Below are 18,664 nucleotides of genomic sequence, written 5' to 3' on the forward strand. Positions count from 1 at the left end.
GAAAGGGTTGTATCTGTAGTTTAAAAATCACTAAATGATGGTTAGTACTTTGGAGATTAAAATTTCATGAGCTTCGTCCCTGATGGTCAAAACCTAAAGCTTCTGAGAAGACTTAATAATTTCTGAGGCCAGCCATCTGATGATGAACTCAGCCCCAAAGGAGTGCTGCTTCAGAAAGAAGCTCTTCCAGCTTACCACACCAGTCACATAAAACTGTTCAAGATTATGTATGATAAGTGGGTCTAATAACATTGTTATTTGCAATTAAACTCATTTTATGAACTAAGCTTCTAGAAAATTCCAGCTCATCTCTTATTTCTGAAGAGTTTTATCCTGTTCTTCTCTGAGAAGCTTTACTTATGCTAAATAATGGCAAGGAAAAGACTTAGGTGATCTGTAATTCTCACTGCTCTTTGTTTTCTATTCCTAAAGCTACCTTTAGTTAAAATTTACTTCATTTAAGATTGAAGAGGATAGATCCTGTACATGTGCTCTATAAAATGACATCATAATGTTCTCTAAATGCTGAAGGGATGGCTGCAAGGAGTTGTGGTGGTCTGACCTTGTCTGGCTGCCAGATGCCTACCAAGCACTTACCTCTCTCAGTGGATGGAGGAGAAGCTGTGATGAAAGGGTTTGTGAGCTGACATAAATATGAGATTGCTTAGCAATTACTGGCATGGGCAAAAGAGTCTTGATTGAGGAGAATCATGTCAGTTTATTGCCAATTAAAAACAGATTAAGATAGTGAGAAGAAAAGACAAAACTAAAGTCCCCTTTCTCTGCCCCCTCCCACTTGTTCTTGCCAGGCTCAACCCCAGTCCTGGCCCTGGTGGCTCTGCCCTGGGCTGCACAGGGGGTGGCAATTGGGTAAGTGGTCTGTTCACCTTTCATCTCAGCTGGCCTGTGATCCTCACTTTGTTTCCCTGCTCCATTTCAGGGTTCTTCCCACAGGTACAGTCCTGGCTGGGTTCCTCCCAGGGGCTACAGTTCTTCAGGAACAGCCTGCTCCAGGGTGGGCTCTGAACAGCATGAGGAACATGAGATTAAATTGTCATAAGGAAGATAAGCATCAGCCATCCATGTGGTGAAGCCGGTGAAACAGAAGGATTTCATGGGAAGGATATGGAATTTTAATTACAGAACAGAGTGAAAAACCTCCTATCAAAATGATTGTAGAAGAAAGAGTCTCTTGAAATCCCTCCTAATTCTATGATCTGGTCAGGTTGAAAGAATTAGTTGATTGCTGCCACATAAGGTAAATTTGCTCTAGGGGCAAACCCATGATCCTTGACTTTAGTTGACTGATATTTGCATATTTAGTATTTTGTTCTAATTTCTTTGGGGATTTTTTTGCCCCTTCTTTCTTACTTTAAGCTAGGCTTTTGCCCTTGTGTTGTCTTTTTCTTGCAAGCTATTGTCTATTTGTCTCTCTGGAAGTTTGGAAGTTTTATAGAGCTGTCCATGTCTATTACCATTCTAGTTTAGTTTTTACTGCATGAAATTGATAGCAGTAGCTGCTTCTATCAGACTTCATAAAGTGTTGGCTTTCTTTTGCTTTCTGGCTAAAAAATTCTGCTTTGGGGTCTGCCCTTTAAAATGTAGAACATATTCATTTATGTTCAGTTTGTGCCATCAGCATGGCTCCTGTTAACAAGCAGACTGTTTCTGAGAGTGGATATTTTCTGGTTATTGCATTTTTCCTCAGGTGCAGACATCATACAGTCAAATATTGGGTTCTGACCTCTTTCTTTTAGTCTGTCTTCACAGGATGATAATGAGCTTGAATACTGCATTAAAGCCTTGATGACATCTCCCCAGAGAAGAGTAATCTGTGGATGGTGTAATAGCCAGTAAATATTTAACTCTGCTCCCAAGACACTCAGGCTGTCAGCTCTGTGAAGCAGGGAAGGCATTTTGCTCTCTGTGGTGTCAGAGGGGGAGCATTGCTGTCCTGGGGTGCCTCTGTGGGATCCCACACAAACCCCCAAGAAGGCACACACCCCACACCACTAGCACATACCCCACACCACCAGCCACTGCCCCTAGCACCTCTGGGAGCACAGGAAAAAAGTGGGAGTGTTTCCAGCCTGCAGCAGAGAGCCAGGAGTGCTGACTGTGGTGTGGAAGTGCCAGCCTGGCAGCCCCTGCACAGCCCGGGTGAGCCTTGCTGGGGGCAGCAGAGCCCCAGCCCATGCCTAACATCCACAGGCACTCTGGTTACACAAGTGAACCAAATATTACAAGGTTTCTCCATAGCTATATTTGTCTGAGCATTACATTCACATTAAAAAGAATATCCAAGGCAATTAATTCTACTGCAGTGCTGAATTAGAGTCACTAAATTCCTCAAGGCCAGGAAATTTAGATAAACTATAAACTTTTCTGAAACACAGACAATTTTACCTCTCATTTCCTGCCCTTTTCATAAACACTCATAAAGGTTTCCCAACACATGATGATGCAATCAAGATGATAATTTACTTTGGAAAACATTCTGGGTTTTAGAAAGCAAATATTATCATGCTGAAGTTGCACAGGGTAAAACCACAGCTGCTGTATTGGGGTAGAAGGTTAATTTGGAACATCTGTAATAAACTAATGACCCCCCACAAGCCATGAAGAGAATGTAGTGCCTCTTCTATTTGTGTTAGTATTAGGGAATGAAACCACATTACTGGGAGGGAAAGAAGGAAGATATTTTGGAAAACTGTCCTGGCTCTCTGGCTTTAGGCAGATTGAGAAAATCTTTCCTGTCTCAGTTTTAATAATGACCACACTTTTGGTATTGGAAAATCTAAAGGCATCTGGCACTTGCTTTTTTTTTAGGGGAAGCAGAATATAACAGAATTTGGCCTAAAAAAGGTGAGGTATTCCCAGTCTTTGGGCACACCTGCTGGTCCCAACCCCAACCTTGCTAAGACTGGTGTGTGCACAAGTAGGAGAAAATCAGCATTAACAATTTTTAGCATATTGGCAGCACCCAACAGTGACTTTTGAAAGGCTGTCTAAGACATGAGAACCTGTAGCCATCTGAAAGACAGATGCTTTAAATCCTGCTACTAATAACCTGCTAGGGCATACTGAACAGCCTCCCCAGCTGGATTAAAACCACTCGAGGAAGTGGAAGACTTGAGTTTAGGTGTTGCTGGGCTGTTGTTGCTTCACTGGGAACACCCAGAGCAAACACCAGCAATGAGGGCAAGAACAGTGCACAGTGTTGTGAGACTGAGCTTTTGATGGTGCAGAAAACAACGAGAGACTTTCTCTGCAAGTCCCATGCAAAAATAAGAAATTTAATCTGATCACATACTGACTACACGGTGAATATTTAGTCATGCTATAAATTACAAAAATTTACACTCATGCCAGTTTTCTTATGTCCCCTGCTTTTTTTTCTGGGTGAAGTGATTCCACTTAGGACTCAGTAATGAAGTTACAGTAACCACCATTTAAATTGCAGTTTGTACGATACTTGAGGGGATGGAGCACAAGATCTATTGTCATCTGACACAGCATAAAAATATTTTATTTGGATGCATAAATGCCTTTAATACTCAGAATTACAATGTTGGAAGATGTGACTATAGTCCCTTAATGAGCACTTTGAGGAAAGACAGCGAATGGAACAGGCTCTGACATCCAGTGTACACCTACACAGCTGCTCTGCCACATGACAGTTCTAAATGGGCTTCCCTACAACAGTATGTGACAAGTGATAAAAGCTGGTTTGTTAAATCTGACAGTATCTCAAGTCTGTATCTCCAGGACACTTTTCATTAAAAGGCTCCCAGCTTTGGGTCTTCTTGAAAAGAACTGCTTTAAAAATTGCACAGGCACATTGAAGTCCCCTTGTTTATCATGCACTATTTTCTAGAAGAAAACAAGTATGTAAAGATATCTGCCTGAGGCGCCCAAAACCAGACCTGAATTCTTCAAAGGTGGATGCACAAAATCATTTATCACCTTCCCAAGAAGAACATAAACTAATAAATATAATATATATATGTGTGTAACATATCATAGTAATGCTATATTTTCTATAATATACTATCTATGCATACATATTCTTGCTCTTACATTTTGAAAACCCTGGATTTAATTTAATTTTCTTTTTCCAGTGTAGCTGATTTGGGGAGTCTGTATTTCAAAACTGTAATTTTTACATGTGTGAGAACATGAAGTGCATATAATATCAATTGAATGAATGACTGCCCCCTCCTACCTTTCAAAATTCCAACACCCCAGTCACTTTTTTTAAAAAAAGTATTGGTGATAATCTGTTCTTCAAAGACTCTAAGAACAATAATAACCCAATTTCTGCCTGAAATAGGTGTATGTGATCATCTACAGTAATTCTTGGTCAAGCCATTTAAGGAATGCGTGACACCCACGGCCCTGAGGCCCTGGTGTCTTGTTCTGAGGGGCTGTCCCATAAAATGTAGCAGCATTCCTTAGTTTGACAACAGAAATCATGGCCTGCAAGGCCATGTTCCTGCCATCTGAACATGGTCAAAGCACCCCATTGTGCTCTCCATCTCTCTGTGTAGAGTTCTTTTTACACAGAATTATGGAACGGTTTGGGTTGGAAGGGATCTTAAAGTTTATCCATCTCCAGCCCGCTTTCCATGGGCAGGGACACCCTTCACTAGAATAGATTGTTCAAAGCCCCACCTAACCTGGCCTTGAACACTCCCAGGGATGGGCCATCCACAATTTCTCTGGGCAAACTGTTCCAGTGCCTCACCACCTTCACAGTAAAGAATTTTTCATAGCTAAACTATATCTACCCTATTCCATATATCATGTTCAAGAGGAAGAGTAGAGAATAACTGTACAAAATAATCTAGCTTAGTGTTTAGGAGACATTTTAAAAAGACAGGAAGGGATAGACTTGAATAAAGAATTATCTGATTCTATCCTACACCCAATACTTACACCTTTAAAACCCTGCTTAATTGCTACAAATGCTTCAATGTCTGCATTTGCTGTGGGCAGATTCCCTGAATCTCTCATTCTGGAAGGGGAAGACCCACCTTCATTTTGACAGCACGTGCAATTGTCCTACAAACAAATCTGCCCAGGTGCTGTAGAGGCTCACAGACATTTCTGTGGCCATCTCTTTCAGTGACACAGCTTGAACTCATAGTTGTCTCAGCCCATGCTGCCAGATAAAACACTGTATGAAACAGCAGTAAGCCTTCTCTCCCCTGAAAGCCGCCTAAAATACTCATCCTTCCTCTGCTGTGCCAGTAAGCACATATAATGCCTCTCCTTGGAGAGTTTCCTGATCGTCATGACTGGTTTACTGGGGACCTGACTGTTCCTTCTGGTTCCCATGGAGTCCCAGCACTGCCCTTTAGAGACCAAGTGATGAAGAGTACATTCAGTATTTAGTAGCTGCAGCACCAACTAAGCGGGGCAGAGATATATTCCCTAGTTTCTACATCAGTAAATTGTTAATTTAGGTACTTGACCATTCAGCATCACAGCCCCAAAAATGTCACAGTAAATACCTGCCAGACTCTGGGAAAGGTGTCCAAAGTTACAGCAAGTAGAAGAATTGATCTATGTTTTCTTTTTCAGAAATAATCTGCAAACACACTTTGACTCTGAAAAAATGTTTCCCATGTTTAAAGCAAATTTAATGGGTAATATGAATGAACAGGCTGAGGGTCAAACCCTTGGATATAAATGAACATGACTACATATGTGAGATCTAAACAATTGTTGCAAAATGGTTTGTGAAAATAGGTCAGGCTCACAGTTACAACCCAGCCTAGAAGAGGGTAATTCAGGTTTTTAATAGATCCATGGGGGTGGATTTGAGTGAAATAACACTCAATGACCCATGTTTGTAAATATGCACATGTGGGGTTTATTGTAGTGGAGTACTGCACCCAGATTGGGGCTCCCCAGTGCAAGACAGATGTGAACACAGTGGAACAGAGCAAGATCAGCAGAGGGTTTGTAGGATAATTGAGGGAATGGAGCACAAGATATATGAAAATAGACTGTGAGGCCTGGAATTGCTCAGCTTGGAGAAGATGAAGGGATCTTACTGCTGTCTACAAATCCTCATGGAAAAACATTTTTTTTCTATTATAAACCACACACCATCTTGCCTTATGGAAGACATTTTCAAAAGGCATGAAAAGCATTTTTCATTGCACAAGAGATAAGAGCCTAACCTTGGTAAAATTTCATTAAAGCAAGGGAAGCTTTCCTCAAGATTAAAACCAAATATTAAACCTTGGAGTAGGACACTTGCCACAGCAAAATAATTTCTGTCCCTCTTGAATGTATCTTTAGGCTCATTCAGAATCTGACTTCCTTCATAGGTGATTTCTTTCATTGTATAGTCATTGTATCTGGTTTGATTAAATCATAGTTTATTTGACTTGACGGGTATTACGTATGGGTCTACAAAAGATGGATCAGTTTGGACAGGTGACATGGCTTGGAGGTCAGCCAAGCCATTGATACTCCTGTGAGCTGCTCTGTGAGATGCTCACTTTGGATAGGGATGGGCCATTCCCTTACCAAGGGGCTGCATGCATTAACAAATACAGGTGTATTGTCAGTATCTAACCAAACATGCTTTTTCTCAAATTCTGAAGAATCAAAGTGTTTTCCTCATTATCTTTGGTCTAGGTTTACTGACAAGTAGAGTATGCAGCATCTATTATCAATTATAGTACTGTGTTTCTCTTTTTGTTTATTAATTTTTTTTCAGTACTGTTTCTTGCCTATGTCACTGTGCCATGTTTGTTTGTGAGTTCTTTAGGAGAAGCTTTCACTGTCTTGATGCTGTATAGGCTCAGATAATCTGCTCTCTTTTCCAATATAAGGTTTTTTTTCATTATTTATAAAGCTAAACCAAAAAAGTTTTAGGGTGTCACTTGTAAGTCCATCCTTGATGCATAATATGCCCTTCTAGACTTTGTTTTCAAGAGTGCAAGAAAATGAAAAGAAGTCAAAAAAAGCCTGTGAGGTCTAGAGGGTGTAAACTGAGTAGAGATGCTGAAACATTTGTTGTTGAGCTACAGGAAAGAGAAAAAATAAAGGAAAAATGAGAGCAGTCTTTATATCTCTGAATGTTTGCTATGAAAACGAAGGCAAAAAATTATGCTTCATTTCAACTGAGGATGAGAGCAAAGCAATTACTGCAAAGAGGAAAAAGAAAAATCTAAATTTAGGTATTAGGAAAGGCTTTCTAGCAATTAATGTAGTTAACATTGAAATACCTCCCTGGGGAGTTTGCAGATCTCCACCATGTCTTCATCACTGGATGTTTTTAAAATCCATCTCAGGAGAACACTGAATTCTGTCCCAGTGTGGGAAAATTAACAGAATGGTCTCTTCAGGTCCTATTTAGTCTTCTGTGTCTCTAATAGCTCCATCAGTACAGCTACAGGTACACCTTTTGTTCCCCACAAAATATGTTTCTGGGACAATTTGTGCACTGCAGTTTTTGCAGCCACCACAGATGGAGCAGGCTCAAATGCTTGCAGCCATAGCTGCTTTCCTTGTGAAGTGATATCTGTGAATGTTTTGCATCTCAGACAAAGAGAGGATTTTAAGGACAGTCTTTTTGAGTACTCTGTTTAAATTGTATAACTATTAATAGACCAAGAGACAGACAAAGCTGAATGTAGGTTGTCAAAAATACGATGGGAAATCAGACAAAAGCCTGAGGAAGGACTGCATCCTGCAGGCCAGCCCTCTACCTGTTAGGTCTGTTGTGTTTTGTTTTTTCTTCATTATATGCTTCAGTTCGGGTCCAAGCTGTGTAATTCTAAGATAGAGCCTCTCCTTCTCCCAGAAAGCAGAAGAACCTGGGGCACCTTAGGACCATCAGAGAGCAGCTCCCTTCTGAATACAAGAGCTCTGAGATGTGAGCATGTGAGATGACATTGGATCACATTCTCTGGAGCTGACTCCTTGCTCAGTAAACTCACTTTGTATACCTCAAATGTTACCTGCTGTAACAATGATTGACATTAATCTTGGTGGCAGTTCTGTGTTATTCCTGCCGCAACCAGACAGACGGCATTGTTTGTAGATATTTATCTAGACTGGGTTTATCACTGGACTTCTCAGCTACAGCAGCATGTGAACTAGGAAGAGCCAAGGCCTTTTCTGCTTTCTGCACCACACTGGCAAGGAAATTGGGGTGGCATGTGAAGCTGGGGGGAGACATAGCTGGGGTGAGTGACCCAAACTGACCAAAGGGATGCTGCAGACCATAAGGCATTCATGCACAGAATATAAAGGAGGGGGGAGGAAGGAGAAAGGGGAAGACATTTAGGGTGATGGATTTCATGTTCCCAAGTAAGCATTACCTGAGATGAGGCTCTGCTCTCCTGGAGATGGCTGAACATCTGCCTGCCTGTGGGAAGCAGGGAAATAATTACCTGCTTTGCTTTTCCTTGTGTGTGAGGCTTTTGCTTTCCCTATTAAACTGTCTTTATCTCAGCCCACAGGATTTCCAGCTTTTGCCCTTCTGATTCTCTTCCTGGTCCTGCTGGTCAGGAAGTGAGCAAGCAGCTGCCTGGGGCTTAACCACCTCAACAAAATATTTGCAATGAATCCACTGGGACCCTTCTGCCAAAACCAATCAAAAGTCAATCGGGACTTCTGCCAAAACCAGTCCAAGTCTAATTGTTTATGGCAAATTCAGTTTATTATTAAAGTAAAACACAATGACAACCAAATAAAGAGAATAAAATAAGTTAATATTGTTTAAAAAGCCAGAAAAGGAGTTTGCATCTTTTGAAGACGTTGCTCTCCATAGGATAATATAGCAGTTTGGGTTGGGTTGGAAGAGACCTTGAAGATCATCTACTTCCAACTCCCCTGCCAGCAGGGACACCTTCCACTAGACCAGGTTGCTTAGTGCCCCATCCAACCTGGCCTTGAACATTTTCTGGTAATGGGACATCTTAAACTTCTATGGAAACCTGTTCCAGTGCCTCGCCAGCTTATTAGTGAAGAATTTCCATCTCACAAGATCTAATAATGACTGAGCAGTAGCTCACAGAGAATTCAAAGGTGCAAGAGTGGCATAGCTCTGGCAAGTGGAAGAAGGAAAAAGGAACAATTTTCCCTATTTCAGGACCTTTGCTTTAGTGTTCCCAAAATGATAGATCAATATTTAATCTCAATATCTATATTTCCTCTGATAGTGTTTTTTGCCTTTCTTCATCTGACGTTAATACAGTTGCATTGAATTCTTCTTGGGAAGACAAAAACATTACCTCACAATCTATCTGAAAGAAGACAGACCCTTTTCTACCAATCTTGCAATGTCAGCTTCTGAAGAAGGTGCAAACCAGGGAGGGTGATCAGCAGTGTCTCTGTACAAGAGAGAGAAGGGACGTGAGACATTCACATGGATTCTGCAGCTAGCAGCAACCAGAAAAGTGTGAACTTGGTCAGTTCTCTTTGGTCAGTGCCTTTAGAAAAATTTGGCCTTTCCAGACTCATCCCTGTCTATTTTAAGGAGGATTCTTGTTGCTCCACTCCAGGAAAGTATTATTTGTTTTGCTGTCTGTTCAGCATTCGTTACTTTACTTCCAAGAGAAGGGAAGAAACAACAAACCAATTTCTTCCATTCATTTTCCACTGATTTTAGCCCTAGGGTCAGCTTTGGAATTCAGGGAGCAATATGCTTTGTGACCTAAAATACTGGGGACAGCAAACAAAGTGTAACCCTTGCTGATCATATTAGTAGCTTTCTTTTTCAACAAGGAAAAGACAATTAGCTTTGCTTACATCATTGTGAATTCCATCATGGAGTCCTGCATTTCTCTATCATCTCCCTTTAATGACTTCATGGTCTTTTAATTAAAGTGAATGAAGCTGGGCATGACAAGCATTGGCAAGTGGGAGGAAGGAAAAAAACGGATGTCTTCTCTTGTAAGCAAGTTATTTTGTATTATTTACATACAGCACCACTGAAGTGTCTCACTTGTAAAATGCAGTGGGAGGCATTGATGTGCCAGGAGCAGCAACTGGTTCTCCAATAAACTGAGGCATTTGTCACTGTGATATTTACATATGAGATTGCCTCATTTCTTCTGTTTATATAATTTCATTTTAAACAAAGAAAGAAAAAGTTTGTGGTTGTGTCTAAAATCATTACAATGCACAGACAATGGCATTGTAATGGACTCTGTCCACAGATGGAGCACCAGCAGTGACAGAGAATATTTCTCTTCCTGCCTCTCACTGGTGCCAAGCACCTTCTGTCTGCCGATGGAAGCCTTTGCACAGGGGTGCCTGGTTGTTATTTTCCTTTGTGTGGAATGTCTGAGGAAGGCAGGCTGAACAATGCCTTAGCCAAGACAAATCAGAAGAGGATCAGCATCTGAAATTTTCTGCCATCCAACCCAGAACAATTATTGCTCCTAAATCAGACAGATTTTGCCTTCAGATGGGAAGAACATACTGACCTGTCTCTGTCTGCAGATGTTAATCAGAGCTGGATCTTTCTACTTCATTTGCCACTCAGTACCAGATGCACTGATATTCTCTGAGATGTGGGAAAGTCCCTGATGAGGACTGGGCTGGGGTCCCTGCACTTTTCTCATAAAGCTCTGAAGTCTTCTGCTTCATCAAGGGCATATGGGGCTGCCTTACATTTTGGAAGGGGAAAAACTATTGGACATTGTGGGGAAAAGGTAGATAATGTGCAGGGAAAAAACATTCTTATGTATTTTCACAGGCTCAAATTCAAGAAGAGCTTCTTGAAAACTATGAGCTTATGGAATATTGTCTCAAAATATATGTGTGATATACATAATGGGATGCTGGACATTGTCCTATAGAGTGATTAGTGAGATGATCCTGTCTTCCAGCTTTCAGTGTCACTGTCTTTGTGAAATATTTCAAGATATGTAGAAGAAAAAAACTATGTAGATGCCCTAGAAGTGAAAATAATGCTTCACAATATTTAAAAGAAAAATTATTTTAAGACACTTCATGAAAGACATCAGGAATTAATTTGGCTCCCTAGGTGTCTTCTTCTCACCATATTTTTAATTCTTGTTTGTATTATGCCATCTAAAGCTAAAAGAAGCTGAATCTTTGATGTAGCATTTTTGTCTTTCAGTGTTTGGAAAGCTGAAATCTCATTTTTTTTTTCCCCAATTGTATTTTCTAATGTGGAAGTCCCAGAACCTGTAAATAATTTACACTCCTTTTGAAGTTTCTTTATCAGTTTCAGTTCAGCAATATTCAAACAGAGATGAGAGGCAAGATGTATCTTCTTGTGATACCCTATGACTGTAGGCAACATGCTGGAATGTTTGAAATGTTATATAAATGTTTCAATGGCTCCAAACAAAGTTCAATGTCACAATGTTCACATTTCATTCATTAGTTACCTCCTTGCATTTAAAAGCTCCTTGTATCTTTTAAAGAAATGAACTCAATTTCACAAGTGCTGACACATTAAACACATATTACATTGCTCTGAAAGATGTCTTCATTAGCTTTGCCTCACTGCTAAGCAAAATGAAATGGCTGATGATGACCCAAATTCAGCTCAGTTTGAATACCATGGAAAAAGCCACATTGTATCAGAAAACTGCCAGGTGACAGAAACATTGAAATTCCATTTGAGTGTTTCATGAGCATAGTGTTCCAGGAAAAGAGGGGGGAGATATAAATCTTTATGCAATGAACACAGAGCTTTTCCCTATCCTCTCACCTCAAGTCTTATTAAAAAAACCCAACCAAACTGTCAGAAGGCAATCACACATAATTTGGTAATTTTTAAAATTTCACTCCCTGTTGCAATTACAACTCTGTACTCTACCTTCTACCATCTATGATTGAAAGTGCCTGTCTGTGTTTTTTGTTTTGGAGGGGAGGTGGGGTACCAGGGATCTGAATGTCAGCCCAGCTGTTCCAGGAGATATCCTTGAAGACGAAGGCCTCTTTAGCAAGGAGAAAGAACTGGCCAGGGCTGGTGAATAATAATTCATCCCCATTCAAGGCAGAGGACTGATGTAGATAATTTCTTAAAGTTCTGTGCAGTGCTGTCTTCTCCTGGATATTTGATTATCCTAGAAAAGTCTACACATGCTTACAGTTTTACAGGGGCATCCTTTTTGCAAACCAATTCTCTTGAGACCTCCAATGGGGACCATAAAATTCTCCTTCTAAAGGCCATATGTCCTCTTTCCAATATTTTTAATTAGCATCTTGGTAATTATGTCATGGAATATGGTTCTTAAATGTATGTTGACATTTCTTACTCAGAACTGAATTCACATTATGGTTGATGAATATATTGTTTCAATGAGTCCAGAGTGTGTCAATGTCAAGAAATGAAATGTGTTGTGACAGGAAACACACTGCAGAGCTCATTGCTCTCCTTGAACAGATTGGATGATCTAAGGACAGGTGAAAATCCTGTTTCAATGGAGTAAAAAAGTAGTGTTTATTTCCACTAGGAATGTTTTACACTGTTAAACGCTTTTTATAGACATTTAACTCAATGACAAACAGAACTGGTAGAGACAGATTTTCCTTCAGGGTTAGAGGAGGCTACTGCAGGGAAAATGTGCCCTGGACTGGGAATTCTAGCCTTGCTGGCAGCAATCTTTTATTCATTCCTTTGTACTGGCTAATGTAGATTTGGGGTGGGAATGAATGTTTTCAAAAGCCAAGACATTTCTCAAGTTTTAATAATGTATAAGTATGAAGCATTTCCTGTTTTGCCTTCATCTCAAAATAGTGCCTCTTAAATTAGTGCCAATTTCCAGATCCATTATGAATCTTTCTGTCATGTAACATGAAATAAACTGATTTGAAGCCATTACCTGAACATGCAATCTCTAAGACAAATGGTTCTGTAGCAAAATACCTAGAAGATTGTAATTGAGAAGGAAGGCTGTAAAATACATCTCTTACTCTTATCGACCACTACTGCCATGAGGGGTCAGCCCCAGGGCTGCAAGAGATACTTTGATATCTGTCTGTAATAAATGTGTGTCTCCACTGAGGGGAGGTAACTCCCTGCTGGTTACTTCCCCACCTCTCTGGCACCTTTTTTCTCCCAACTTGTTTCTAGCTGGGAGTGCCTGGTGCGGGCCAGGCTGCAAACACAGACAGCAGCCCCGGCCTTCCCACAGGAAGACCCAGCCTATGGGTGGGCTCAGCGGTGGGCCAGGCAGACTGACCTAGTTTGAGGAGCCAGATTTTGCTTTTGCTGCCCCTTCTGTTGCATTTTCAGCTCTCTTAAATGAGAAAAAGCAATGACAATTTTTTCAAGAATTGGAGCAGCCAAGGAGCTGGATAGTGCTGATCCCTAACAGGGAGGAGTGCCCATCCTGCCCTTGGTGGAGACTGGGAGTGAAGTGGAAGGCAATGTTGTTCCTTCTATCTATGCTCAAGTACTTCTCTGTTTGTCCCCTCTATCACAAGAATTTGGATTGTCTGCTGTTAAAGCTGCAGTGCCAGCAGTACAAGGAGAAGCTCCTTGAACTTCAGAAGCCTTCTTGCCTGTTAGAATTAAATCCTACCTGAAGTTAAAGACATGAGGTTTTAGGAATTTGAGCACTATTATGGCTTCTCTATGTGCTAATGATACTGCTTTTAGAAGAGTTTTAAGTCTAAATCTCTTTTGTGAGGAATATTTTGCCCACGAGTCTTTTGAGAGTAATATCTGACTATTACTATTCTTATGTGAGCAGCTGTGGGGATTAAGGAGTCACACAGAAAGTTACAAATTTAATTTGTCCCTGAATTACTTGGCACTAACCAGTTTCATTATGTTATGTGTGAGTGAGTCCTTCAGTACATAACAGCTGCTGATAGTGGAATTTTATAGCAATCAAAAGGGATGTAATCCACACCAAATTTTCAGGCAGTGTTGCTCCCTCTTGTGATTACTGTGATATATCAGAAGGTCAGCAGGGATGATGCAACCTTGACTTACAAAGATATTTTTGTTTGTCAAGCCATAGAAATTGGTAGGTATAGATCTGACCTCCAGGCTCCCAATGCTGATACAGCCAGACCCATTTCCAACTATGGAGGAAGAAAAATAAAAGGAAAAATCCCAGCCTCATCCTGGCCATTTTATAACATAAATATGTTGACATAGAAGTTAACAAAGATTACAGTGTAAAAAATGAAACTTTGTTATTGTAATCTCATTTAGCACTGTAAAGGAGGAGAAAGTATGAGCTCACATGCTACATTTCACTAGGTGTGGATATCTGGCTGGACAGATAGTATTGCAGTGCCTGTCTTCTCCTGCAGTCATTTCTGTATTTCTTTGCCCAGCACTACCTAACATAAAAGCCAACTGTCCTGCCACTTCTTTATCAGACTGCTTTGCTTGCACAGGGGTGCCTGGAACGCAGGGTACAGGCAGAGTCCTCCAAGCTCTGTCTCTCTTCTGCAGTGACTTACATGTCCTTCTACAGAGACATCTGCCTCCAATGTGGTTTGAGGAGCAGATCTGCTTCCCAGTGCCAGACTTGTGTAGAAGATATGCACCCAGGGAACCAGGACCTGGTTGGTTCATCTTGGGCTTGGCAGGTCACAGAACCAAAGTTTCCCTCTTCTGGGTTTATCCCTTTAAACAGTGAGCCCCTTCTGATATATTCTAAAGAGTAATTGTACTTGCCCACTTTTGTGACAGAAAAGCTGTGGCTCTGCTCACTCAGGAGGGGATGCTGGACTCGGAGCAGGAAGAGGCATCAGTTTGCAACATGGACTCAAGCACTTGTGCTTTGTAAAGGAGTATTTAAGCACACATCTGATTTTACTTGTTATTAATGACCAGTTCAAACCACCTCCATTCCCATTTGACAGTGACTCCCTGAGTAACTGTCCCAGTGCTGCCCAGGGGACCCAGGAAGCAAAATGGGCCATTTGCATTCCATGAAGTGAAATTGGCTGCTTGAAATTTAAGGGCTGTACTCTGTTAATTTCCTGGTGTCAAGGTTTTCTGTTGAAAGACCAACATTCAGCTCCTGAATGAAAAGGAAGGAAGGAAGGAAGGAAGGAAGACTGAGTGAATTCCCTTTTGGTGATTCAGTCCAGCCAGATTTCACGTGCAAAACTCAGCATCCTTTGCCTCCTTGGTGACGTGCTGAGCAGCAAGAGTCCATCAGAGAGAATGAACTCTGTCCTAAGAATGGATAACAACATGTCACTGTGGCTGATTCTTCATTAAGGGAATTAATTGCCTTGTGTGATTGCAACCTGCTGCAATGAGGCAACAGTAGGTTTCAAATGGGACTCAGAGGAAATAGCATAAAACTATATTAAAATGCAGCAAGAAACCACTATTACCTTCTCTCCTTAAAATGGAAATTTAGTCTCCCTTTGCATAGATGAAAGATTTAAATGTGATATCAGGATGCAAAGCTAAAAATTGGTACTGCATTGCCTAGGGTATCTAAATACAGCATATGGTAAGTGGGGCTGTACAGATACAAACCCATTTAAAATCCTTTTTGGCAGCAAGACTCAATTGTCATCTTTTGTTAGGTCTGTTTTGTGAAGCAAAGGCAGAGCTTATGTGCACATGCAGTGCAAGAAAGGATTTCCTACTATGCCCCAGGAAAACTGACAAACCAAACTATTCTCTAATTGAGTTGTGTTCCACTGTACTGAAAAATGTGGTCTTTTTAGCAAACAGCTTTAAAGCTAATTAAAGAGCATCTTTGCTTGTTTTTTAAGAATCATGTTATACAATCATGTCTGCATTTTTAGCTGGGTGCTACAATGTTTGTCCACAGAAATAGCAAATTGTGACATAATCTTTTTAAGTGGTCTAGATATTTTGATGATAAAACTGGATACAAGGTGGACAGGACAGCTGGCAGATCTCATTCAAGCTGCATTATCATTACTGAAAGACAGAAGCACATCCAAAATATTTGTTTTACAGAAGAACTTACAGAGCTATGATGAAGCAATTTATATCCAAAATTTATATTAAAAAATATATATATCCACACAAATTTATATCCCAAAAAATTGTATTTTGGAGGAAGATGAAGAAGCAAAGCTTTGTATTTTGCAGTATCATAGTTAAAAGCTTGAAGAGTGGTGGCAAATGGAGTCACATCCAGCTGGTGGCTGGTCACCAGTGGTGTTCCCCAGGGTTCAGTGCTGGGGCCAGTTCTGTTAACCATCTTTATCAATGATCTGATGAGGGGATTGATGGCACCTCAGGCAGTTTGCAGATGACACCAAGCTGGGTGGGATCTACCAGAGGGTGGGAAAATTCTTCAGATGGGTCTGGGCAGGCTGGAGGGCAATGTCTGGGAAGCTGCACAGTGGAAAAGGACCTGGGGGTGCTGGTCAATAGCAGCTGAACACAAGCCAGTGTATCCAAGTGGCCAAGAAGGCCAACAGCATCCTGGCCTGTGTCAGCAATGGTGTGGCCAGCAGGACCAGGGCAGGGGTTGTCCCCATGATTGTCAGCACTGGTGAGGCCACACCTCGAGTCCTGTTCAGTGGAGTGAGTCTGGAGAAGGGCAACAGAGCTGGAGAAGGGTCTGGAGCTCCTAACGAGGAGCAGCTGAAAGAGCTGGGTCTGTTTGTCCTGGAGAAAAGGAGGCTCAGGGAGGACCTTATTGTACTCTACAACTGCCTGAAAGGAGGTTTTAATGGACTGGGGGTCAGTCTCTTCTCCCAAGCAGCAAGTAACAGGACAAGAGGAAATGCCCTCAAGCTGTAATACAGGAGGTTTTGATTGCATATTAGGAAAATTTTTTTCACTGAAAGGGTGGTCAGGCAGTGGAACAATCTGCCCAGGGAATGGGTGAAATTACCATCCCTGGAATTGTTCGAAAGGAATCTGGATGTGGCACCTGGAGACATGATTTAGTGGTGAACAGGGCAATGTCAGGTTAACAATTGGACTCGATGATCTTAGAGGTCTTTTGAATCTTAATGGTTTATGATTCCACAAACACCGATAATTTGGTGTTCCTCAGAAATTATTTGTATCTTAAACAGTACAAACCATGCTGTTTCACAAACACTGCAGTAAACCAGAGGAAAATCAAAAGTGAAAATTGAACAGTGATTTATTTTTTCCTTTGTCAGGCTTAAGAAATATGAGTAAGTGTTTCTTAATTAGAATTTCTTAAACTTGTTGAATATCACAATAAAATATTTGGAAACCTGACTGGTAAATCTTGGTACCATTAGAAATCCTCCTTGAGCACTTTCAGGGAAAGGTCAAAATAGCAGAAGATGGGTAAAAGAAAAAGACAAAGAGCAGTTCTCAGAAGGCAAGTTTTTGTTCCAAACAAAATAATTTCTTCTTCCTGTCCCTGTTTGACACAACCTTAGAGAATAGTCAGTGGAATAAATCTGTGCACTGCCTGGTAGGGAATAGAACGTTCCTCTTAGACACTTTAAAGAAGAGATTGGGTAAAGAGAAACACCATGTTTGGAGGGTCACTGGTTGCATTTTAAGCAGATGCATGGACTAGATTATTTCCTGAGGTTCTTTCCAGCTCTGTTCTACAATTCTCATCCCCTATAGAATTAAATGAGTGCAGAAATCACTGATTTTGAAAATTCAACTATGTTTTTATTCTCATGAAAAAACTATTTTATTATTCTCTGTTGCTGCAGATGCTGTGACTGACCAGGCCATGTTTGCTATGAGGAGATGTTTACCAAGCACATTTAAAATTTATCTGGATGATTAAAGATTAACACTGTTTTGAAGTTAATTTATGGCTTCTGACACACACATCAATATCCTTTCAAAACTTTGGAGAGACTCTACAAAGAGACAATTCCATTATTTACATAACTGAATTAAAAAATCTTAAAATTACATTGCCTCTTTGGGATTTTACTTGTTTACTTAATGGGCCTCTTGACATAAAAGCATTTTTGGCAGACATTAATAGTCGCTGAAGTAAAGGACTGATTTAAAACAACTTATTTTCTTTCCATCACCTCCTGCTGCAGCAGTGCAACAGTAGGCAAAATAGCATGGAGCTCCCAGCACACATGGTGAAGCACAGTTTATTTTTTCCTCCAGACTTTAAAATCCCACTGCAAAGCTGATTTTCCATGTACTTCTGATGGTGGCATACACTTGTATTCTCATCAGCCCTGGTTCAGACCCTGGCAACAGGCTGAAGTCGTAAAAACACGGTCAAAGATTTCAGCCTAGGGGATGAAACTTACATGTACATGTCAAAAGGTTAAAAAACACACACACACAAAAAAGCTTTTCATGCATTAGGATGCACATTTTTATTATCCTACTTTTTGTGTAGGTGTCAAAGGTTTTTCAGAAACAACCAGTGAAGGAATACACTGAATTTTTCATGCTTAAAGTGATAACAGTGTCTGCGAGGAACAGAGAAAAGCATAAGAAAAGCGACAAAATGTGTTCATTGTGTATTGTTGAACAGTAAGTTCTGGGAACAAGGAGGAGAGAAGCTGAAAATAAAGTTCCAACAGCTCAGCCAGGAAAAGGCGTAAGATTCAGCCGTCGGGAGCTCTTTTCAGTCGTGAGAGGGAACCGAATATTTTAAAACCAGGTTGATGGATCGGCAAGCTGGGCAGGATTAGCGGGATGGATTGGCAGTGTGGCCGCCAGGCGTGCATCCCCAGAGGCGCGAGTGATGCAGAGGAGCGGCACACGCCGCCAGAGCCG

Source organism: Geospiza fortis, unplaced genomic scaffold (genome assembly GCF_000277835.1).
Source record: "Geospiza fortis unplaced genomic scaffold, GeoFor_1.0 scaffold23, whole genome shotgun sequence".
Taxonomy (NCBI): Eukaryota; Metazoa; Chordata; class Aves; order Passeriformes; family Thraupidae; genus Geospiza; species Geospiza fortis.